The sequence below is a fragment of the Chenopodium album genome, chromosome 16, assembly GCF_948465745.1.
Source record: "Chenopodium album chromosome 16, dcCheAlbu1.1, whole genome shotgun sequence".
NCBI classification, from domain to species: Eukaryota; Viridiplantae; Streptophyta; class Magnoliopsida; order Caryophyllales; family Amaranthaceae; genus Chenopodium; species Chenopodium album.
This window is the reverse complement of record NC_137849.1, coordinates 29,358,184-29,383,350: the sequence shown is the minus strand read 5'-3', so window position 1 is coordinate 29,383,350 and position 25,167 is coordinate 29,358,184.

Sequence of the window (25,167 nt, the reverse complement as noted above, 5' to 3'; positions counted from 1 at the left end):
TATCCACAGACACCTGATGAGCGGGAAAGGATGAATCAGATTCCATATGCTTTGCTTATTTGATCGATCATGTATGCCATGATATGTACTAAGCCATATGTATCGTATGCCTTGAGTGCTACGAGCCGTTACCAATCAGATCCAAGAGAGGCCCATTGGACTGCGGCCAAGAATATCCTAAAGTACCTGAAAGAGAACAAGGATATATTCCTGGTGTATGGTGGTTTAGAGGAATTAGTTGTTGAAGGTTATACCGACGCGAGCTTCCAGACAGACAGAGACGATTTCAAATCGCAATCTGGATATGTGTTCTGTCTAAATGGAGGAGCGTTTAGTTGGAAGAGTGCCAAGCAGAGCACAATTACAGATTCTACAACTGAAGCCAAATACTTGGATGCTGCTGAAGCGGCTAAGGAGGCTGTTTGGATTCGTAAGTTCGTTGTTGAACTTGATGTTGTACCCTCAAGAAAGGGTCCAATAGACCTCTATTGTGACAACAATAGAGCTATTGCTCAGGCTAGATAGCTAAGGGAACATCAGAAGGTCAAACATGTCAAGCGGCGGTTTCACATGATTTGAGAATGGAAATCAGAAGGTGAAATCAGAATCTGTAAAGTTGGAACGGATGACAATGTAGCCGATCCACTTACTAAACCTTTGCCTCAAGTGAAGCACAACAAGCACGTTGAGGCAATGGGAATCAGGCGTGTTAGAGATTGGCTTTGATTTCCCTGTTTAGTGTTTTAGTTAATTTTTGAATATTTAATGTAAGACACTAAGAAAAACCATTCAAGTTTTAAAGTAATTTAAATTTCATGCAATATTTTATTACTCCATTTGCTATTTAATTGTGGTTTAGGATTAAATAATGAGTCCATTCGATTATGAGAATATTCAAAATAGGGTATCAAGACTAGTCTTGGTAAGGAAACACCTATTAAGTGAACATTGAATATTTTAATCGAGAATTATCCCTAATCAAGGTCATTTAAACAATGGAAGGTTAATGACCACTTGAGATTAGTGTGTAGTTTGATTTATAGCACTGTTTCTTGTGCTACAAGGACATGATTGTCATAAATCATTTGCACAGGTATTGGTTTATAACCATACTGGATCGACCTATGAGAATACTTTAAGAGATTAAAAATCGTCATAAGTATACTTCTCATTATGGTTATCGGACCTATTTCCTCGACCATGAGTATTGCGAGTTCTCTTGTTTGAGTACTAGTCCGCTTTGATGTTACCAAACGTTTTCCGTAAAAGGAGATTATAACGGCAACACTCGGGCGGCTAGGTCCTCTCAGTAGGAGAAGCTACATTACAAGACTCGGAATGTCCCCCTACTAAATAGGGAATATGTCTTTGTTGTTTACAAGGCCTCTCGAAGAGCGAGACTGTAAAATGCATGGCCGTGCTCGGATGGATTTTAGAAATCATCTGTTTATTGACAGTCGGACTCGGGATCGAGAAACACTTCTACACATAATAAGGATGACGAATAAATGTTACCTTATAGTTCATGAAGAGACATTAAGTGACATAGGAAAAAGGCTATACACTAAAAGCGCACTTGTCCGGAAGGACAAGTGGGTGATTGAAAGGAATGGTATCCTTCGAACAAGTGTATTACATCAGATTGAGGATTCGGAATTATTAGAAAGCTAATTATTCAGTGAGGTTAAGTGATCGGAATGCCTAGGTGGAGGTTGCTTCCGATAAGTAATATTAATGTATAATTAATATTACAGCTTATTCTTGACTGAACCCTTCGGGTCACACCCAAGCAACTAACGAACCGAAGCGAGGAATTAATTCGGAAGGAATTAATGAGTCGACTGAGTAATTAATATTTAGACGTCGGAAATTCGAGCTTGGAGCGTCAAAACCGAGCGTCGGAAGTCGAGTCGAAAATGATAAAAGACGAGACGAGAAAATTACTAATAAATCAACAAAATGACTAAAATACCCTAGCATTGGAATTCCCTAGTGCTAGCGGCATATGGCCTAGCAAGGTGGCTAGCAAGCGCACCAAGCCAAGCCTAGGCTGGCTGGAGCGTGCTAGCGCACCTTGGCTAGCTAGGCTGGTCAGCATTCCGCACATATGTGCGTGGCGTGCTAGCAGCCTCGGCCAGTAGCCCGCACATATGTGTGTGGCGTGCTAGCAACACGCACAAATGTGCATAGCTTGCTAGCAGCAGGCCTAGCTAGCAGCCCGCACATTGGTGCGTGGCTTGTTGGCAGCAGGCCTCAGCCAAGCAGCACGCACATATGTGCATGGCCTGCTGGGCCGTAGGGGTGGCAGTGGCCGGCAGCCCTCCTTGGGTGCCTTGGTGCCCAAGTGTGAGGCTACCACGTGGCGCGAACTAATTGAGTGTTTGGTGTTGTATTGGCCGACTATGGGAGAGGAGTGGGGAATAAGTTTGGTCCCTTCTTCTCCAAATGGTCCTCACCTAACCTCTCTTATGAGCATGCCACTTGTTGATTTATTAGTAGCTTGATTATTAATTTTGTTTTTGATTTAAAATAAAATGGAAAAATCAAATCTCCCACATTGATGAGTGGGCTTTTCTCACTCTTGTTTTCCCTATAAATACCTAATTTGGGGTATTGGGAAAGTTACTTGAGTAAGTGTTGAAAAAGGCATCACCATTGTGAAAACCTTTGAACACAATTAATTACTCGGGTTTTAAGGTCGGGCTTAGCTAACTCCTAAGCAATAGACCATTTTCGGTGCTCGGGTTGCGGGTAAACTTCGTTGGAGGTCCTTGTGTGAGCGAGGCAAAGATCTTTCGAAGTTAGAGCTCAATTAAGTGAGCGAAGCACGCGACAAAGGTATTAATCTCTTTCTTAATCTTGTCATTTAAGTTAATTATGCTTTATGGTTATAATTATTGTGAGTGTGATCTTGGCTCGGGTTTCCTTCCATGGTGGGACAGACTCACCGAAACAAGGGTAGTCCTCACTCTCTCTTATGAATTGACTATTTAGAGTGAGAGGATATTGGTCCATTGAGATTGCTTTCTTTTGGGTACGAGCATTCCTTCGTGCATTAATTTTTTCCCGGGCTTGCATATAGTCTTTCAGAGTCGGTTCAACCAAGTTTAAAAGTATCTAATTTAGGAAGGCTAAGCGATCTTATTTGTGTTGCTACTCCTTTCTTCTTTCCTAGAGTCATTCCAGGAAAGTGTCCTTGCTTTCGGAGTATGCCATTAACTATCATGTTCGAATGGAGGTCGTAGTGAAAAGGGGTCTTTTCATCTTCATTGATAAAAGAGACCTCTTCTGCATTAAAGCCCCATAGGTCTTCATCATTTTCATCGTGCTCCACATTTATAATTGGTTTATCAATTTCCTTAATACTTATTGTAGAAGCATCGATAATGACAGAAATTCCTCCAACTATGGCCTTCACTTGTTGATGAAGGGATGAAGGGACGGCCTTAAGGTCATGAAGCCAAGGGCGCCCTAACAACAAGTTGAAAGAAGCTTTGATATCTACCACTTGGAAAGTAGTAGCATGTTCAATGACACCTGCCGTGACATTCATAGTGATGGTCCCAAGAGCTTGGCGACGAGTGTTGTCATAAGCCCTTATTCCTTGTGTAGATGGAGACAAATCTTCATCTTTTATTCCTAACATCCTCGCAGTTCAAAGTGGGCAAACATTGATTGCTGACCCATTGTCTACAAGAGTCATTGGGACATTCATTCTTGCAGATTATGGTGAGATTTAAGGCCTTATTACACTTATCACCCTCTGGAGGTTGTATTCTCCCTGATTTTGTGTGGTTGTAATGGGAGGTTTTATTCTCTCTAATCTTGTGAGGACATCTATGGGTGAGTCTTGTTCATCCCAAATATCGTCTACCGGATAGATTGTGGAAAGTGGAGTTTCTTTCAAATCTTTGAGGTAGACATCCTCATCATCGCTTTCCCAAATTCCATTGATGTTAGCATCTTTTTCTAGAGTTATTTACACTAACTTCTTGCTATCAATTAATCCTTGAACTAAATCTTTAAACTTAAAACAATGTTCAATGGTATGTTCCCCAGATTGATGGTATAGACAATAGAATCTGTCTGTCCTTTTCAGTGATCCAAAAGGTCTTGGCTCGAGAGGTTTAATCTTCCCATTCTCGAAGAGCTTTTGAAACATATTTACATAACAGGTCCCAATTGGAGTGTAAGACTTGTTGTTCCTTTTGGGTTTTTCGACCACTTGGAGCGAAAATGGTTTTCTCTCATTAGTCTTAGCAATCGTCGCCTTTTCCACATCACTCTCACTTTGAACTCTTTTTAGACGGTCGAGGAGTTCACGACAGGTATCACTTTCTTCTTTTATCGTGTTTATGAGGTGCCATATTTCCTCTTTACTAGCCGGTGATTCACCTATAGTGTGTTTCATGGCATCGAAAATTATTTCCTCTTCTTCTTTGATGGTAAGAGTCTCTTCAATTGGTTCAATGAGGGTTGTTGGATCAATAGGATCTTCCTCATCGGAAATAGCCAAGGAGTCTGAAAGTGGAGCGTTATTGATACTTGGTTTCTTGCTTGCAGGCGACAATGGAAGTTTGTTGTTATCAATGAGGTCTTGCATAACTTCCTTTAATTTCCGACAATTCTCAGTAGGATGGCCCTTGCCTTGATGGTATTTGCAGTGTGCATTGGGGTTCTAACTAGCCGTTCTCTTTTCGACTGGTGGGTCCCCAAATGGTCCAATGGGAGTTATAAGACCTTTTGCATGTAGGCGATCAAATGCGGTGTCATAACTCATGCCAATAGGTGTGAAGTTTCTCATAAATGGCTTCTTTTATCCTTAGTTGTTCATAGCATGGACCTCACTTAGACTAAAGGTGCTAACATTATTCGAGTGGGTAGTTTGGGAAGGAGAAGGATTGTCGCTCTTCTTTCCTTTCCAGCCACTGTTGGAGTTATTAGAAGCTTTTTTCTTTGCAAGGTCATCCTCAATGTTGATTCCTACGTCATAGACGGCCTTGAAAGTATTCAAGTTGCTTTGATATTTGAGATGCTTAGAGTACTTTTCTTGGAGATTCTTAATGAACATCCTTACAGATTCTTTCTTAGTAGGCACCTCAATCATTTTAGCTAAAGTTTCCTTCCACTTATTAAAGAAAGAAGTTAACCCTTCATTCTCCTTTTGTTTCAACATCTCAAGCTCTCTGTGGTCAGTTTCGACTTAGACGTTACATTTGTACCTATCTATGAAAGCATTTACTATTCCATCCGAAGAAGAGGTTTTCTCCTTTTCAAGGGAGAAGAACCATTGTTGGCAAACGGTCTCTAAAGATAGTGAGAACAGAGTGTGGAAAACTTTCCTGTTAATCCCCTTGATGTTTATTATTGTTTCAAAGGCCCTTCGGTGAAAATAGGGGTTGTCAGTTTGTTCAAACTTAGGGATGTCATTAGCATTGAAATTCTGCGGAAGAAGTTCCTTGTCCACTAAGACCTCTTATGAGCTAATCCCCTAAAACTTATAATCGTTGGAAAGCTTGCTCAAGCTTTCCTCCATTCGCTCCATTTATTGTTGTCTTGTAGTCATTGACTTGAAGAGCTAGGGTCTTCATCATCTCGATCAAATTGACGAGGTTTTGCCTAAGCTCATAGACTTCTTGTTGGGTTGCCATTAGTATGAACTTTTTTCTGTGTCTGATGGGCTTATCGAAAAGTAAAACTTGAACAAAGGTGTTGTCTTTGATTAATCGCCCTTCTCTTCTTGACGAAGTACTGTAAATTAAACCATATTTTGTTTGATGACTTGACTCAAATTGACTTTGACTTTATTGGTTTTAAAGGGAAAAGGCAAAAATAGGATGCAAAAATAGGGTGCTAATTTTTGGGAATCAAGTATAGGGTTCAAATAAGGGTTCAAACAACATGATTATGTTTGGAGGATTAATATCCGACTTACCCCCCCAAAAAAAATGACGGAAAACACGAGCACACAAGATTCTCTAGACATGGTCTAGGTTTAACATACATATAAAGTGTGTGATTTACAAGTGAGTGAAAGTGACATTATTTGACTCTTGTGTGAGACCATGGGACTAAGTGCTTAGACTCAATTAAGAACTCAATAGATTAAACAGACTCGACGTGAGGACTCAAGCCGAAAACTGGACCATTGCTGAAATGATGGAACTGTCGCGATGCACCATTACTGTCGCGGCGTGCCAGACACTAACGTGTCGCGCCACAGACCAAACTTCAGCGTCATAATTGAAACTTCAGTCTGGGTTTGTTTCCAGTATTCTAGCTCAGAGGGGAATTCCTATAAACGTACTAAGTCAGGTTCGATCAATTTATTTAGACTTTAAAAACTCATATTAATTGGTTGATTAATTTAGCAAAGTCCTTTAGTCATTAATTAATTTATTTAAACTCAAACACAAGTCAAACAAACGGTTAGAGTAAATATGCACAAACAAGAGATGCACAAGTAGTTAAGTAAGCACAATATGATGCAATGAGTTTGCAACCTAAACATGGCTCTAGTTCTCTAAAGTTCAAGGATAAGGGTTAGTCAAAGAGGGTACACGGTTATGAGTCCGGATGCATCGCGCGGAAGACTTACCTTTGGAAGGGTTGGCGCGTGTGGTTGGACCCCGGAAGTTAATCTTGCTTCCATGGTTTGGTGAATTCACAAACTCGAATGTACCCTTCTTTTCCATGAGCGTTTGTTTGGGTAGATGGAGTGTGAATTCCCAGAGGGTTATGTCCATATGTAGAACACATATGGGTTTAGAAAAGTGAGAAAAACTTAATCAGGAAGTAGAATCGAGCAAACAGTACTAGAAATGGTCAAAACAAGAAGGTAAATTTCTGGCTCGGTATTGGAAGAACATAGCGCGAGACAACAGAGTCTGTCGGGAGACGATGACTCTATCGCCACGCGACATTACTTTCGCACAGCGATAGAGCCGTCACACTGCGACAGGATCTATTTTCTCAGCGCCAGTTCCTACATGCCTCAGCAGCTTTCTGTTCTTTGAATTTTCCTGTTTTTCGCAGTGTTATTTTGATCCTAGTTGTGAAAGATATTTCCCAAATTTCCTATGTGTAAAAATACTATGTTTTTGACGCATTACAGATGGTCTATCCAATGCGGACCTTTTTTATGCTTATGCTAATAATGTTAATCAAAATTGCGCACATGAATACTTAGAACTTTTCGAGTCTCATCCACTCATTCTAAATTATTGCCAAAATAAATTTTAGGAATTAAAATAGAAATCCTCCCTAGTGGAGTCGCCAAAAACTATAGGGAATATTTCAAGCTATCCCACACTTGAGCGCCACTGTGATCATACACTTAAGTATGGTGGCGTCTAAAGGGAAGGAAGCTAGAGCAAAAGAGTCACCAACAAGTGTTATGAACTTGTAAATCGTTCACAGGGTATTCGGGGATGAAGGTACAAATCCAACCTAAAAGAGATTGAACCTGCCCTAAAAAGGCCTTTACTTTATTCTTCTCCTATTCATGTGCGCTTTCTGACTAACATACAATCAATATATTAATCCTAAACCTATTTGTCTATGCTGGTTGAATATTAATGCACAAATAAAACTATTATTGGAGATCACTTGAATTACAATCACAGTAGCCTAAACAAGATTATTAATTATCTTATTAAGTGTGATTACAAGTACAAATTCTCTTTAATCCTGCAAGAGAGGGCGTGATAAAGCAATAACAATAACAATATCAAGCAACGTAACAAATATCATCATCAAAATATTAATCTCAATCTCATCAAAGCATAATAATATTAGCATGATCCTAGGCATGATACTAACAAGATTAATAACAAATCCTAGCATGTCACTAAGCAATAAAGATCAAAGCTTTAACCCTAACATAATACTAACATGATTGAAGAAAAATAGGAAGCAACCTAAACATGATACTAGAAAGCAATAAAGACATCCTAACATGATGCTAGGAATCAATATAATCTAAGCATGATTTCTATATCAAAAGAATAATTAAGCAATTAAATTACTTACTTTAATGCTTTGTATCTCTGTCTAATAACAAAATCAACACGTTAGTTACTTCAAGGAAAATATTAAATCAAACAATTAATTCAAATAATTGAAATAGGGATTTTGGACCAAACCCTCAGAAATTATCAACCTTTCACATCCAGGGCAAAGGAAACTTCGAGCTTGGCTAGGTGTGTCTAGAACTCGTGAATGCGTTATTTTGTTTGAAAAGGGAAAGCTTAGAAAAGGGAGAAAGAAAAGCTATTTCTTAAGAGAGAGAAAAAGATGATTGATGATTATTGATTGTTGATAAATAAAACGGGGAAATACGATCCTATTTACAGAGAAAATAGCTCGGAAACGCTCAGAAAAATACCGAATCCTATTAGGAGTAAAACTGCCTCTATCGCAGAACGACAGAGTCAAGCGCGATGCGACAGGCTTGTCGTTCAACGCCAGTTTTATCGTTCCGTGCTGATTCACGCGTTTTATAAAAACTCGTACGGAATCCTTAATCTAATTAAATTTGAATAAGAACGTCCGTAATTATCTTTAAAAACCAGTTTTAATTTTTTTTTTTAAAACACTTCTTTTAATTCAAATAGAATTCTTATTTTCATAAAAGATGTAATTATTATTCCTAATCTCATTAGAACTCAAAACAACCTCCTAGATTATTCTAGAAGATTAAAATCAATCCTAATAATTTTAGGAATATTAATTAATGGGCACTCCACTAGATCATAGGGCCATAAAACCATTTCGGGCCCAATTTAGTATTTTGGCCATAATTTCCTCATTATTCATCGGAATTGGGCTTATAATATATCGTTGGAAAGCTCTTTTTGAGCCTAACCCAACTACACTATTATTGGACCCTTATCATGGACCAAATTGGACTGGACATTTTCAATAAATAAAGTACATTTTGAAAACAGAAAGAAGGAATTTTATTAAAACAACCACATCACATGCCTTTTCACACTTTCACTTCGTTCGAATAATCAAATGACGCGAAAGGTACTCATCCCTGGGTTTGGTTTTCGGGGAGACATAATCAGGTGTCTATAGAAGCCCCCACTTTGACTGAGTTTGGAGAAATGCATGTTTCGAAAACGAAAGTCAAAGTAGCGATAGGGACGGAGAATGATTTTGAATGTTCTGCGATCCTAAATCATTCTTGTAATGCCGATACCTGTAAACTAGCGTTAGTTAAACATATAAAATAGTTAAGAAACGCGTATCTTGCACCGTCCAGCACACGTCTCTAGGGTAACCGAATTTTGTTGCTGCATGCTGTTGTGACGATCTCCACAAGCCAGGGGACATCACCTAAAGTGCACTCTGCTTGTAGCTGCCTCCAATTTCCTCTGTGACAGTCTTCCATATCTTAGGGAACACCATAGAAGATTGCTCTGCTTGTAGCCGTCTACAGCCTTTTTGACGATTTTCCACATTTTAGGGACTATCGTCGAAGATTACTATGCTTGTAGCTATCCCCCATTTGGCTTGATAACTTTCCTTGGAAAGCTATCGAAGATAACTTCTTGTTGATCCTCCGTTTGCTGGTGCTTTATTGTAATGCTTGCTGTGCCGTATATTGCTGTGCTTTGATGTTTGCATTTGCTATTTGGTCTTCCTGTTTGCTTTGTGAACCAATGTCTTGGTGCTTGCGATGAGCCAATGCTAAGGCGCTTAAGCTAAGTGAGACGATCATCATCAGGTCGATCACTTACCGTGATTGTAATCTAGCCGACTACTAATCATGTCAATTTGCTTATAGGGGCTAACTAGCGTACCAAGAAACCCATAATTGTTGCATGAGGTCCGCATAAGTCAATATGGGGGCCATAGACTATGTCGTTGTGGAAAGGAATTCAGTGCGAGCCTTACGCTCTGTTGCAGCGCGAAAACTTGTTGTTTCGCGCTGAAGACGGGTTTTTCGGATTTAAACCCTATCTTTTCCATTTCGCTGTTCGTGCTTCTTTTTCACTCATTTTCGCTCGAAAATTCTCTTGACTCGTTCTCCTTCGTTCCTCAACGAAATTTGCTCAAGTTTTTTGCAAATCAAAGTTTGTGATCTCTAGTTTGCCAATCTATGTAAGTTTTGCTCAAACTCACTCTATTTTGTGCGAATTTGGTGCATGCTTGCTCGCGATTTCCAGGAAAAACCGAGAATGTTCTTGCTCAATTTGCTTTGTTTGTCAAATTTTATGCCATGAATTTGCTTGTTTATGTTTGTATATCACCTTAAGAGTGTTTTAAGACTTGTTTGACTCAATTTGATGAAGAAATGAATGATTTTCCATTGTTGAACTCCTTGAGTTCGTGAGAACAATGTGACTTGTTCTTCATATTTTTGCTAGCTATTCACACCCAATTTGTCATAATATTTGTCCTAGTATGGCTCGGGCAACGACACTATCGGACTGCTTTACGAGTCCTACTTCCTTAACAACGAGGAGTTGTGTGGGCTGTGGGAGTCTTGTGGTCTAACTCCACTATTGACCGTCACTCTTGTCGACTTCTCTCTGATCACCGGACTCGAGTTCTAGACTGCTGCGGTTCCATTTCGCAGCAATATCACTGTTTTATCTCTCGAGGTAAAGGAACTTCTCGGTCCTATCGCTATTTAAGCTCGTGGCGAGGCACGGCCGATGCAGATCAGTTGCCGATGTATTCGGCGGTCTATGCTCGTGGAGGCCTTTCGAGACGATGCGACCACCCCGGAGTAGCGGGTGCGCATCTTTGTTCTGATTCTTTTGTCAGGGACTTTCTCTCCTGGCAAGGGTAGCCGAGTGCTACTCTACTACATGCCTGTTCTTCGCAACCTTCGTGTGGTTGGGAAATTGATTGGGCCAGTTTGGCCTATGCTAACTTCCTTCTTGGATTGCGCCTCACTTGTCCCCATCGTAAGTTTGTGGAGGAGGTCACTCTTTCTAGCTTCTGGAGGGTCGTAGAGGTATACCTTGCTTCTCTTTACTAAGGTTTACTTAGACATGCGTTACCACTCGCTGATGCTTCTCTGTGTTTTATAGGTTTGGTTCTACGAGTTCTTCCTGTCTCTTTCATCGGCGAGACCTTCCCCTCGTGGGCTTCCTATTGCGTCCAGTTGGGGAAGCCGTTACAATGACCAGACTGTTATTGCCCGTGTTCGAGAGTCAATTCTCTCGGTATGCTTTGCTTATCATTTCGTGCTTTTTGACGGGTTGTCCAGTATTCAGCTCAGCGTCACTACTTCTAGGGGACGTATGAGGTTCTGGTGTATCTGGGCAAAAGAGTAGCGATTTAGCACTCTACTAAGTCTTGTGTGGTCCCTGCTCGTCCCCTATGGCATATGTTGAACCAGACGGACATGGGAGTCCATTTCGGTGGGTTGCCAGCTGGTACGGATTGGTAGCGTCATACCCATTCGAGCCGGAGTTATGGCGAGAGTAACATGCCGCGTTTGGCTCTACCTCCTTGTATATCGGAGGAAGCACAGGTATATTTTGTGCGTTTGATTTGTTCTCTTGATAGCCCCCTAGCAGATTTTAATTGCCCAGGTTTCGTTCTAACAGGCTACAACAGCGGCTAGGGATTTTGTGCCTCCATCGGTGTCTATCACCTATCAGGGGTCTTTGGCTAGGTCGAGGAGATGATTCCTCTGGCTCCTGAGCCCTGGCGCTTGATAGAGCAGTCGATACCTCGTCACCAGACTTCGGTAAATCTTTCATCATTATTATGTGTTTGCATAGATGTTTTGATTATTTCTGACTTAATTGCTTTGACAGTTTTCCCGCGAGGTGATAACGAGGATGGCGAGAGCTATGGACGCCTTTCGTTATCAGCTCATGAGATTGAGTCACCGAGCTAGGTGTTGTGGAGACGATGGCACCGACCTATGGACGCCTTTCGTTATTGCCTATTTTACTTATTTATTTTGCCATGCTTGACTTGATTCATTCTTTCTATTTCAGCTGAGACTCGGAGGGAGAGATCCGGATCTAACTCGAGGTGTCATCGTACTTCGGCAGGGAGCCAGGGTGGTCGACAGGATTCGGACGACACTATAGTAGTAGAGGATTCAAGCTCTTCGTCTGAGGGTGCTTCAAAGAGGAAGACTGCTGGCAAGGGGTTGACTCCACGGACTACACAGATTTCTGATATGTTTGGGGTTCCTCCCCATTTGCATCCTCCACCATCCTAGTTGTACATGTATATATTTTTATTTTGACTTTGTAGGAATTTGCTTCTTTTGACTTGACACTCGTGTTGGACACTTTGTATATATTCTATGATTACTATGTCTATTTTATCTTTGCATTTTTTATTTTTTATTTTGTGTGCATATGAATGTGTGAAAAATTATGACTAATTTTTACGCAAAAATTTCCGTCATTTTTATTATTGGAGGGTATCCGACTTTCTCCCCCAAAAAGAAAAAATGAAAAATAAAATCAAATTTGATTAAAAATGAGCTTAAAGTTAATTAAACTTAAAATAATCAAATATGGGGTAAATATTTGGATAAGATTTAAAAAAAATAATGTTTGGATAAGGCTTTAAAAATAATCAAAACTGCACAGTCAAAGTACAGATCCGAGTCAAATTCAGATAACATATGGTCAGCAAAGCGCGTAACGTTGACGCGGAAAAAAAACAAATCTGTTGCGGCGTGCTAACCCCTATCGCGACGCGACAAGTTTATCGCGGCGCGCTGGTTCTATTTCTCTGAATCCTTTCGGGATTCGGTTTGCGTCAACTCTATTAATAAATAGCCCCCAAATCCGTCAATTTTCATACAATTCGAACTGAAAAAATAATCTCCTCTTTGACTACTAAAGAGAGAAAAGGGGCTTGACTTTTTTCACTTGGGGGGTTTGCTTGGGATTAAAGAGGTAGATCTTGACATAGACTTTATTCATACCGCCTTAGAGTATTGGGACCCAGAAACCCATTGCTTTAGACTAGGGCATGATGGAATTTTCCCTTTACCGGAAGAATTTGGTGCCATCCTTGGCTTCCCGTCTTTAAATCTTGCGGTAATTCCTAAAGTTAATGAATATTATTATAAAGATTTTGAGCGTTTTCTTAACCTTAGGGATGGGGACTTAAACATATAGTGCTTGGGAATGTGGTTAATTTGAAAGAATTAGCACGCTTTTATTTTGATAGACCACGCTCGGAGTCCTTTCATGTTTTTTCTGTTTTGCATGGTTTGCCAATATCTCCTCAGTAGTGGTAATATTCGTGAGGGTCAAGCAATATTAGTGTCCGTCATGGAGCAAATTGAAAACGGGAGAAATCCAATGTCATTAATTGTTAGAGAAACGATGCTTAGCTTAGATGAGCTAAAAAAAGATCCAAAAGTATCTCTTCGAGGTTCTCCAATTTTATTACAGGTAGAAAATTGATATTTTTAATTACAAAAATCAAAAATATAATTTTTTATAGTAATATTGACTATTTGCATTTAATTTTTTTGCAGGTATGGCTAATGGAGAGACTTGAATTAATCAGTCCTCCTGACAATATTGAAAAATATACACCAAATTGTTTTGTAAAAAGGAAGAAACGCTTCGCCATAAAGATGGGCCACGGGGAGTGGAGTAGAATTTTTGAAACCTGCGACTTTGCTATCAAGTGGGTTATTCCTTGGGGGAAGATTGAGAAGATGGTTGGTGTCAATAGCCAACCTTTTTTTCGTCAACCTAGCTTGTCCAAGTTGACCTTTTATTACCTTTCTATAGTGAAGAGACAATATGGACTTGCTTAAACCATTCCCTCCGGAGATCACTGTCGCCCTTATGAATTTCCAGTATCACAAGACATAGAGAGGTTTGATGACTTTTGGTGTGCTAGACCTTTATGGGATGTTGTTACTCAAAAGGTACCTCCTTCTTTGTTTAGGGATGTGAAGCAATGGTTAATTGGTAGATCTCAAGAGGACAAGAACAAAGCCAGGAAGTTGAGTAAGACCAATGTGAAAGACCGCCTAGGGGATAGAAAAATCCCTCCTAAGGAGCGCTTAGGTGAGAAAGTTGAATTCAAGACTCCTGTCATGCCTAAGAAGAAATGTACTACAAAGGGTAAGGAAAAAAGGAAGATTGACTCTGCTAAAAAGAAAATATGGGTTGAAAAGAAGCACGGTGTGATGGCTATTGGAGAAACTATCAACTACAAGATTGTGTGTAGGTCATCTAAAGGATCCCAATTGGTAAAAGAGATGGATGATGAAGAGGAAGCAGAGAAGAATTGGAAGAGGGCCAGAAAAGAGAAGACAGATTAGAGCATTGCCTTTACTATTAATTTATTAGCGAATTTTATTATTGTTTTTTTATAAGTCAATTTAAGCATTTATTTTTAATTCCATTAATAATGTAATTTTATTTTTATTAATGCAATTTTCAGCTTTTAAATTAAATTGTTTTTTTTTATTTTTTTTTGTGCATTGAATTAATTGATAAAGCAATGAAAACGACTTGAATAAATTTCGAAAATTATTCGAGTACGGAAGTTGAAAATTTTCGAAATAAACCGAAATTCGCCCAGATCGACGAAAAAATACTTGCGTTGGGCTTTTGAATTTGTCGCAGCGTGACTGTCGCGGTGTGCTGGATATGTCGTTGCGCGACAGATGCTGTCGTGCACCGCTGGAGTTGAATTCTGTTCGCCGCTTGCTCTGCGTTGACGCACTGATGTGAGGATGCAAGATTTGTAAAAATTGAAGTGGCCGCCCCCGGTAAAGGGTTGCCTACGTATCATTTCTTAAGGAATCAGGCCAAACGTAGCTCTCTTGAGTGTGTTACTCAAGTTATCATGGGTAGAACTTCTTTAGTTGGTAAAGGTTTGTCATGTTTGAGAATTCATTACCATCCATATCTGTTAATGTTGTGGCATTGAATAAAGTTTGTTAGGTTAATCCTTGTAATTTTCTGTCCTTTTCTCGATGATAGCCTTTAAGTTCTTATTAGCTGCTTCTACCGCACCATTTGCTTGAGGCCTATATGGGGAAGAATGATGGTGTTTAATACCATATTTCCGAAGCAATTCTTCACATTCCGCTTGGAAATGAGTTCCATTGTCACTTATCATTTCATGTGGGACTCCATATCGACATATTATGTTTCTTACAATAAAGAGTGCTACATGTTTTGCGGTGAGTTTCGTATATGATGCTGCTTCAACCCATTTTGTGAAGTAATCAATTGCCACTAAGATGTATTCATGACCTCCTATCCCAGTTAGAATATATTTGGCATTTAGGGCATCTCTTTACATATTGATGGCAATCCCTATTCATGGTAGTCCAATAGTATCCTTGGCGCATTTCTTTTTGGTCTAGCATTTTGCCATTCATATGAGTTCCACATACTCCTTCATGGATTATTCCCATTGCTCTTTGAGCTTCCTTTTACCTACACATAGGAGAGCTCTACCTTTAAGTACCCTTTTATGAAGCTCTTATGAAGCTTATCATTTATGAAGCTCATCATTTATGAGTACATTTTAGGAAGCCAAAAGTCTTAGAGCTCGCTTTGCTCTCTTGTCAGCATGAGGTGGATATTCACCCTTGGTGATATAATTGAGGATGTCAGTATACCAAGGTTCTTCCTCTTCTTCTTGTTCCTGAGCTATCTCATCATCTTCTATAGCTTGGATGTAAGCTGGCTTATGCCTTTTCTCTATTTTTAGAGGCATTTGTTCGATTTTCTTGGGAATTCTAATCATTAAGGCTAGTCTTGCTAAGGCATCAACAAATTAATTCTCCTCTCTTGGTAGATATGTGTATTCTACCTTTTCGAGTTGATAAGTAAGAGTTTCCAAATATGTTTGATAAGGAGCTAAGCTTTCACTCCTTACTTTCCATCTTTTAGAAATTTGATTGATGATTAAAGAGGAGTCTCCGAATATCCGAAGTTTCTTTACTCCTAATGCCAAAGTAGTTTCGAGGCCTACCACACATGCTTCATATTCCGCAGCATTGTTGGTAACGTTTAAATCTAGCTTTATAGAGATTGGAACGTGTTCCTCCTTAGGTGATACTAATAATACTCCAACGCCACAACCCTTTTGGTTTGAAGCTCCATAGAAGTATAATGTACAAGTATCATCTTCTGTAAGCATTAAGTCTTCGTCTAGAAATTCATTTTCATGCATTGGTGTCGAATCTTCTATTGGGAAATAATCTAAGAAGTCCGAGACTACTAATTACTGGTACATTCTTTTTCAGCTAAGAAGGCTCTTTGGCACTCGTCGTCCCATATTACTGGTACATTCTTTTTAAGCTTCTTGAATATTGGTTCGCATATCGTGGTTAACTTGGATATGAACCTACTTATATATTGCAATCGGCCAATGAATCCTCGAATTTGCTTCTCGGTCTTGGGCGGTGGCATTGACATGATTGCTTTAAACTTAGTTGGGTCTATCTATATTCCTCTAAAGCTAATGACATAGTCCAAGAGTTTTCTTGAGGTGACTCCAAAAGCGCACTTAGATGGGTTTAGCCTCATATTGTATTTCCTTAACCTTTTGAAGAATTTCCTGAAGGCTACTAGATGTCCATGACGATCTTTTGATTTCACAATCATATCATCCACATAGACTTCTACCTCTTTGTGCATCATGTCATGGAGTAAGGTAGTCGCTGCTCTTTGTTAAGTGGCACCCGCATTTTTCAACCCGAATGGCATTACCGTGTAATAGTAATTTCCCCATGGTGTTATAAATGTAGTTTTCTCCATGTCTTATTCTGCCATGAGAATCTGGTTATACCTTGCGTATCCATCCATAAATGAGAGAAACGCGTGATTGCTGGCGGGAAAGGGAAGTTGTCCTTTGGACTTGCCTTATTTAGATCTCTGTAGTCGACACACATTCTTACCCTTCCATCTTTCCTGGCGGCGAGTGTTGTCATAAGCCCTTATTCCTTGTGTAGATGGAGACAAATCTTCATCTTTTATTCCTAACATCCTCGCATTTCAAAGTGGGCAAACATTGATTGCTGACCCATTGTCTACAAGAGTCATTGGGACATTCATTCTTGCAAATTATGGTGAGGTTTAAGGCCTTATTACGCTTATCACCCTCTAGAGGTTGTATTCTCCCTGATCTTGTGAGGTTGTAATGGGAGGTTGTATTCTCCCTAATCTTGTGAAGACATATATGGGTGAGTCTTGTTCATCCCAAATATCGTCTACCGGATAGATTGTGGAAAGTGGAGTTTCTTCCAAATCTTTGAGGTAGACATCCTCATCATCTCTTTCCTAGATTCCATTGATGTTAGCATCTTTTTCTAGAGTTATTGGGACTAACTTCTTGCTATCAATTAATCCTTGAACTAGATCTTTGAACTTAAAACAATGTTCAATGGTATGTCCCCCAGATTGATGGTATGGACAATAGAATCTGTCTGTCCTTTTCAGTGATTAAACAGGTCTTGGCTCAAGAGGTTTAATTTTCCCATTCTCGAAGAGCTTTTGAAACATATTTGCATAAGAGGTCCCGATTGGAGTGTAAGACTTGTTGCTCCTTTTGGTTTTTTTGACCTCTTGAAGAGAAAATGGTTTTCTCTCATTTGTCTTAGCAATCGTCGCCTTTTCCACATCAATCTCACTTTGAACTCTTTTTTGATGGTCGAGGAGTTCACGACAGGTATCACTTGCTTCTTTTATCGTGTTTATGAGGTGCCATATTTCCTATTTACTAGCTGGTGATTCACCTATAGTGTGTTTCTTGGTAAAGAAAAATATTTCCTCTTCTTCTTGGATGGCAAGAGTCTCTTCAATTGGTTCAATGAGGGTTTTTGGATCAACATGATCTTCCTCATCAGAAATAGGCAAGGAGTCTGAAAGTGGAGCGTTACTGATACTTGGTTTCTTGTTTGCAGGCGGCAATGGAAGTTTGTTGTTACAAATGATGTCTTGAATAGCCTCCTTTAATTTCCAACAATTCTCAGTAGGACGGCCCCTTCCTTGATGGTATTTGTCGTGTGCATTGGGGTTCCAACTAGCCGTTCTCTTTTCGACTGATGGGTCCCCAAATGGTCCAATGGGAGTCATAAGACCTTTTGCACGTAGAAGATCAAATGCGGTGTCATAACTCCTGCCAATAGGTGTGAAGTTTCTCCTAAATGGCTTCTTTTGTCCTTGGTTGTTCATAGCAAGGACCTCATTTAGAATAAAGGTGCTAACATTATTCAAGTGGGTAGTTTTAGAAGAAGAAGGACTGTCGCTCTTCTTTCCTTTCTAGCCACTGTTGGAGTTGTTAGCAGCTATTTGCTTTGCAAGGTCTCAATGTTGATTCCAACGTCATAGATGGCCTTGAAAGTATTGAAGTTGCTTTGATATTTGAGATGCTTAGAGTACTTTTCTTAGAGATTCTTAATGAACATCCTTACGGATTCTTTCTCAGTAGGAATCTCAATCATTTTAGCTGAAGTTTCCTTCCACTTATTAAAGAAAGAAGTAAACCCTTCATTCTCCTTTTGTTTCAACATCTCAAGCTCTCTGTGGTCAATTTCGACTTGGACGTTACATTTGTACCTATCTATGAAAGCGTTTACTATGCCATCCCAAGAAGAGGTTTTCTCCTTTTCAAGGGAGAAGAACCATTGTTGGCAAACGGTCTCTAAAGATAAAGAGAACAGAGTGTGGAAAACTTTCCTGTCAATCCCCTTGATGTTCATTATGGTTGCAAAGGCCCTTAAATGAAAATAGGGGTTGTTAGTTGGTTTAAACTTAGGGATGTCATTGGCATTGAACTTCTGCGGAAGAAGTTCGTTGTCCACTAAGACCCCTTGTGAGCTAATTCCCTGAAACTTATAATCGTTTGAAAGCTTGCTCAAGATTTGCTCCATTTGTTGTTGTCTCGCAGGGTCATTAACTTGAAGAGCTAGAGTCTTCATCATCTCGGTCAAATTGCGAAGGTTTTGCCTAAGCTCATCGACTTCTTTTTGGGTTGCCATTAATATGAAATCTTTTCTGTGTCTAATGGGCTTATCGAAAAGTAAAACTTGAACAAAGGTGTTGTCTTTGAGTAATCGCCCCTCTCCTCTTGACCAAGTACTATAAATTAAACCATATTTGTTTTAAAGGCAAAAGGCAAAAATAGGGTGTATGTTTTTGGGATCAAGTATAGGGTTCAGACAACATGGTTATGTTTGGAGGATTAATATCCGACTTACCCCCCCCCCCCCCAAAATGACGGAAAACACGCGCACATAAGATTCTCTAGACATGGTCTAGGTGTAACACACATATAAAGTGTGTGGTTTACAAGTGAGTGAAAGTGACATTATTCGATTCTTGTGTGAGACCATGGGACTATGTGCTTAGGCTCAATTAAGAACTCAATACGGTTTATAATATTAATAAATTGATTAAACAGACTCGGCATGAGGACTCAAGCAGAAAACAGGACCATCACTGAAAAGACGGAATTGTCGCGATGTGCCAGCTCTGTCACGGCGCGCAGTTTCTGTCGCGTCGCGCAAAACACTAACATGTCGCGCCACAGAACCAAACTTTATTGTCATAATTGAAACATCAGTCTGGGTCTGTTTCCAGTATTCTAGCTTAGAGGGAAATTCCTATAGACGTACTAAGTCAGGTTCGATCATTTTATTTAAACTTTAAAAAATCATATTAATTAGTTAATTAATTAAGCAAAGACCTTTAGTCATTAAATAATTTTTTTAAACTCAAACACAAGTCAAACAAAAGATTAGAGTAAATATGCACAAACAAGAGATGCACAAGTAGTCAAGTAAGCACAATATGATGCAATGAGTTTACAACCTAACCATGGCTCTAGTTCTCTAAAGTTCAAGGATAAGGATTAGTCAAAGAGGGTCCATAGTTATGAGTCCGGATGCATCGCGCGAAAGCCTTACCTTTGAAAGGTTGGCGCGTGTGGATGGGACCCAGCAAGTTAAACTTGCTTCCACGGTTTGGTGAATTCACAAACCCGGATGTACCCTTCGTTGCCATGAGCGTGCAATTAGGTAGATGGAGCGTGAATTCTAAGAGGGTTATGGCCATATGTAGAACACATATGGGTTTAGAAAAGTGAGAAAAACTCAATCAGAAAGTAGAATCGAGCAAACAGTACTAGAATTGGTCAAAACAAGAAGGTAGATTTCTTGCTCGGTATTGGAAGAACATAGCGCAAGACAACAGAGTCTGTCGCGAGACGATGACTCTCTCTCCACGCGACATTACTTTCGCACATTACGATGACTCTATCCTAGTTGTGAAAGATATTTCCCAAATTTCCTACGTGTAAAAATACTATGTTTTTTGACGCATTACGGAAGGTCTATCCAATGCGGACCTTTTTTATGCTTATGCCAATAATGTCAATCAAAATTACGCACATGAATACTTAGAACTTTTCAAGTCTCAATCACTCATTCAAAATTATTGCTAAAATAAATTTTAGGAATTAAAATAGAAATCCTCCCTAGTGGAGTCGCCAAAAACTGTAGGGAATATTTCAAGCCATCCCACAGTTAAGCCCCACTGTCATCATACACTTAAGTAAGGTGTCGTCCAAAGGGAAGGAATCTAGAGCAAAAGAGTCGCCAACAAGTGTTAGGAACTTGTAAACCGTTCACAGGGTTAAGGTTACACCCCTTCACGATCCATGAGATTGCTAACTCCTTAGTAGTCTGGAACCATGACTAGATATTCGGGGATGATGGTACAAATATAACCTAAAAGAGATTGAACCTGCCCTAAAAAGGCCTCTAATTTATTCTTCTCATATTCATGTACACTTTCTGACTAACATACAATCAATATATTAATCCTAAACCCGTTTATCTATGTTGGTTGAATATTAATGCACAAATAAAACTATTACTGGAGATCACTTGAATTAAAATCACATTAGCCTAAACAATATTATTAATTATCTTATTAAGCGTGATTACAAGTACAAATTCCCTTTAATCCTACAAGAGAGGGTGTGATCAAGCAATAACAATAACAATATCAAGCAACGTAACAACAATCATCAACATAATATTAATCTCAATCTCATCAAAGCATAATAATATCAGCAAGATCTTAGGCATGATACTAACAAGATTCATAATAAATCCTAGCATGTCACTAAGTAATAAAGATCAAAGCTTTAACCCTAACATAATACTAACATGATAGAAGAAAAATAGGAAGTAACCTAAACGTGATACTAGAAAGAAATAAAGACATCCTAACATGATGCTAGGAATCAATATAATCTAAGCATGATTTTTATATCAAAAGAATAATTAAGCAATGAAATTACTTACTTTGATGCTTCGTATCTCTTTATAATAACAAAATACACACGTTAGTAAATTCAAGGAAAACATTAAATCAAACAATTAATTCAAATAATTGAAATAGGGATTTGGGACCAAACCCTGAGAAATTATCAACCTTTCACGTCCAAGGCGAAGGTAACTTCGAGCTTGGCTAGGTGTATCAAGAACTTGTGAATGTGGTATTTTGTTTGAAAAGGAAAAGCTTAGAAAAGGGAGAAAGAAAAGTTATTGCTTAAGAGAGAGAGAAAGATGATTGATGATTATTGATTGTTGATGATTGTTGATGAATAAAACGGGGAAATACGACCCTATTTATAGAGAAAATAGCCCGAAAACGATCAGAAAAAGACCGAATCCTATTAGGGGTAAAACTGCCTCTGTCGTAGAACGACAGAGTCCAGCGCGATGCAATAGACCTGTGGCTGTGCGACAGGCTTGTCGTTCAGCGCCAGTTTTTTTGTTTCGCGCTAATTCACGCGTTTTCTAAAAACTCGTATGGAATCCTTAATCTAATTAAATTCGACTAACAACCAGTTTTAATTTTTTTTTTAAAAAAACACTTGTTTTAATCCAAATAGAATTCTTATTTTCATAACAGATATAATTATTATTCCTACACTCATTAGAACTCAAAACAACCTTCTAGATTATTCTAGAAGATTAAAATCAATCTTAATAATTTTAGGAATATTGATTAATGGGCCCTCCACTAGATCACTAGCCATAAAACAATTTCAGGCCCAATTTAGTATTTTGGCCATAACTTCCTCATTATTCATCAGAATTGGGCTTATAATATATCGTTGGAAAGCTCTTTTTGAACCCCACCCAACTACACTATTATTGGACCCTTATCATAGGCTAAATTGGACTGGACATTTTCAATAAATAAAGTACATTTTGAAAACAAAAAAGAAGGAATTTTATTAAAATAACCGCGTCACATTACTTTTCACACTTTCACTTCGTTTCAATAATCAAATGACGTGAAAGGTACTCGTCACTGGGTTTGGTTTTTAGGGAGACACAATCAGGTGTCTATAGAAGCCCCACTTTGACTATGTTTGGAGAAACGCATGTTTCGAAAACGAAAGTCAAAGTAGCGATAGGGACGGAGAATGATTCAGAACGTTCTGCGATCCTAAATCATTCTTGTAATGCCGATACTTGCAAACTAGCGTTTGTTAAACATATAAAAGAGTTAAGAAATGCGTATCTTGCACCGTCGAGCACACGTCTCTAGGGTAACCGATTTTGTTGCTACATGGTGTTGTGACGATCTCCACAATCCAGGGGACATCGCCTGAAGACCGCTCTGCTTGTAGATGCCTCTAATATCCGCTGTGACAGTCTTCCATATCTTTGGGAACACCATAGAAGATTGCTCTGCTTGTAACACTCCTCTGCCGCTTTGTAACCATTTTCCGCAAGCCAGGGAACACGATCGAAGATAACTCTGCTTCTAGTCATCTTCCGCTTTTATGACAACTTTCATCGTCGAAGGTGACTCTATTTGTAGTCATCTTCAGATTTTTGACAATTTCTCTCATCTTTGGAAAAAACTGTCGAAACAGCTCTGTTTGTAGCCGTCTTCAGCCTTTATGACGATTTTCCACATCTTAGGGACTATCATCGAAGATTACTCTGCTTGTAGCAATCCCCCATTTGGCTTGATAACTTTCCTTGGAAAGCTATCGAAGATCATTGCTTGTTGATCCTCAGTTTGCTAGTGGTTTATTGTAATGCTTGTTGTGCCGTATTTTGCTGTGCTTTGATGTTTGCATTTGCTATTTACTTTTGCTGTTTGCTTTCTGAACCAATGTCTTGGTGCGTGCAATGAGCCAATTCTTAGGCGCTTAAGCTAAGTGAGATGATCATCATCAGGTCGATCACTTACCGTGATTGTAATCAAGCCGACTACTAATCATGTCAATTTGCTTATAGGGGCTAACTAGCGTACCAAGGAACCCAAAATTGCTGCTTGAGGTCCGCATAAGTCAATATGGGGGCCTTACGCTTCGTCGCAGCGCGATAAACTTGTCATTTGGCGCTGGAGACGGGTTTTCTGGATTTAAGCCCTTTCTTCCCCATTTTGCTGTTCGTGCTTCTTTTTCACTCATTTTCGCTCGAAAATTCTCTTGACTCGTTCTCCTTCATTCCTCAACAAAAAATTCGCTCAAGTTTTTTGCAAATCAAAGCTTGTGATCGCTAGTTTGCCGATCTATGTAAGTTTTGCTCAAACTCACTCTATTTTGTGGGAATTTGGTGCATGCTTGTTCGCGGTTTCTTGGAAAAACCGAGAATGTTCTTTTTCAATTTGCTTTGTTTGTTAAATTTTATGCCATGAATTTTCTTGTTAATGTTTATATATCACGTTAGGAGTGTTTTGAGACTTGTTTGACTCACTTTGGTGAAGAAATAAGTGATTTGCCAATGTTGAACTCCTTGAGTTCGTGAGAAAAATGTGACTTGTTCTTCATATTTTTGCTAGCTATTCACACCCAATTTATCACAATATTTGTCCTAGTATTGCAAGAAATTGTTTGATTTCTTGAAAATGCTAATTATGATTGAATTGAAATCATGCTCTGTTTTAGTACTACGTACTCTGTTTTTAACGAACATATTATCATGTGGCTAGGCGAACCTTAGATACTATAGAACCTTTGATTTACTGTTTGCTTTCACAACTAGCATGTCTCGACGACGCAGTTCTGGCTCACGCTCTCCTGGGTCACCGAGAGGACAAGCTCGTCGATGCCGACGAGGGTACTTCCCCCAGTCTGGAGGAGTTCCCCGAGTGGGACGAGCGTACCTTATACTTTGTGCCTTTGTTTCACATCTCGGAGCGAGTTCATCGCGGGATGACTGACGAGCGAGTTCGTTGCCATGGCTCGGGCAACGACACTATCGGACAACTGTACGAGTCCTACTTCCTTAATAACGAGGAGTTGCGTGGGCTGTGGGAGTCTTGTGGTCTGACTCCACTGTTGCAGGCCACTCAGGCGCTCTATTCCTCGTCCTCAAGTCATTTTCTGATTCGACCTTTGGTAGAGTTCTTTTGGGACACCACCAACACTTTCCACTTTGCATGGGGTGAGATGACCGTCACTCTTGTCGACTTCTCTCTTATCACCGGACTCGAATTCCTGCTGCGGTTCCATTTGGCAGCGATATCACTATTTTCTCTTCAGAGGTAGAGGAACTTCTCAGTCCTATCGCTATACGAGCTCGCGGCGAGGCCTGGCCGATGCAGATCAGTAGCCAATGTATTCGGCGGTCTATGCTCGTGGAGGCCTTTCGAGACGATGCGACCACCCCGTAGCAGCGTGTGCACATCTTTGTTCTGATTCTTTTGTTAGGGACTTTCTCTCCTAACAAGGGTAACCGAGTGCTACTCTACTACTTGTCTGCTCTTCGTGACCTTCGTACGGTCGGGACATATGATTGGGCCTGTTTGGCCTATGCTGACTTCCTGCTTGGATTGCGACTCACTTGTCGTCATCGCAAGTTTGTGGAGGAGGTCACTCTTTCTAGCTTTTGGAGGGTCGTAGAGGTATACCTTGCTTCTCTTTACTAAGGTTTACTTAGACATGCGTTAGCACTCGCTGATGCTTCTCTATCTTTTGTAGGTCTGGTTCTACAAGATCTTCCCGTCTCTTTCACCTGCGAGACCTTCGCCTCGTGGGCTCCCTATTGCTGCTAGTTGGGGAGGCCGTTACAATGACCAGACCGCTACTGCTCGTGTTCGAGAGTTGATTCTCTAGGTATGCTTTGATTATCATTTCGTCCTTTTTGCTAGTTAGTAGGAGCCTATCTCATGGGTGTTCATTTTGTAGGGGCCTGAGGTGCAATTTCGA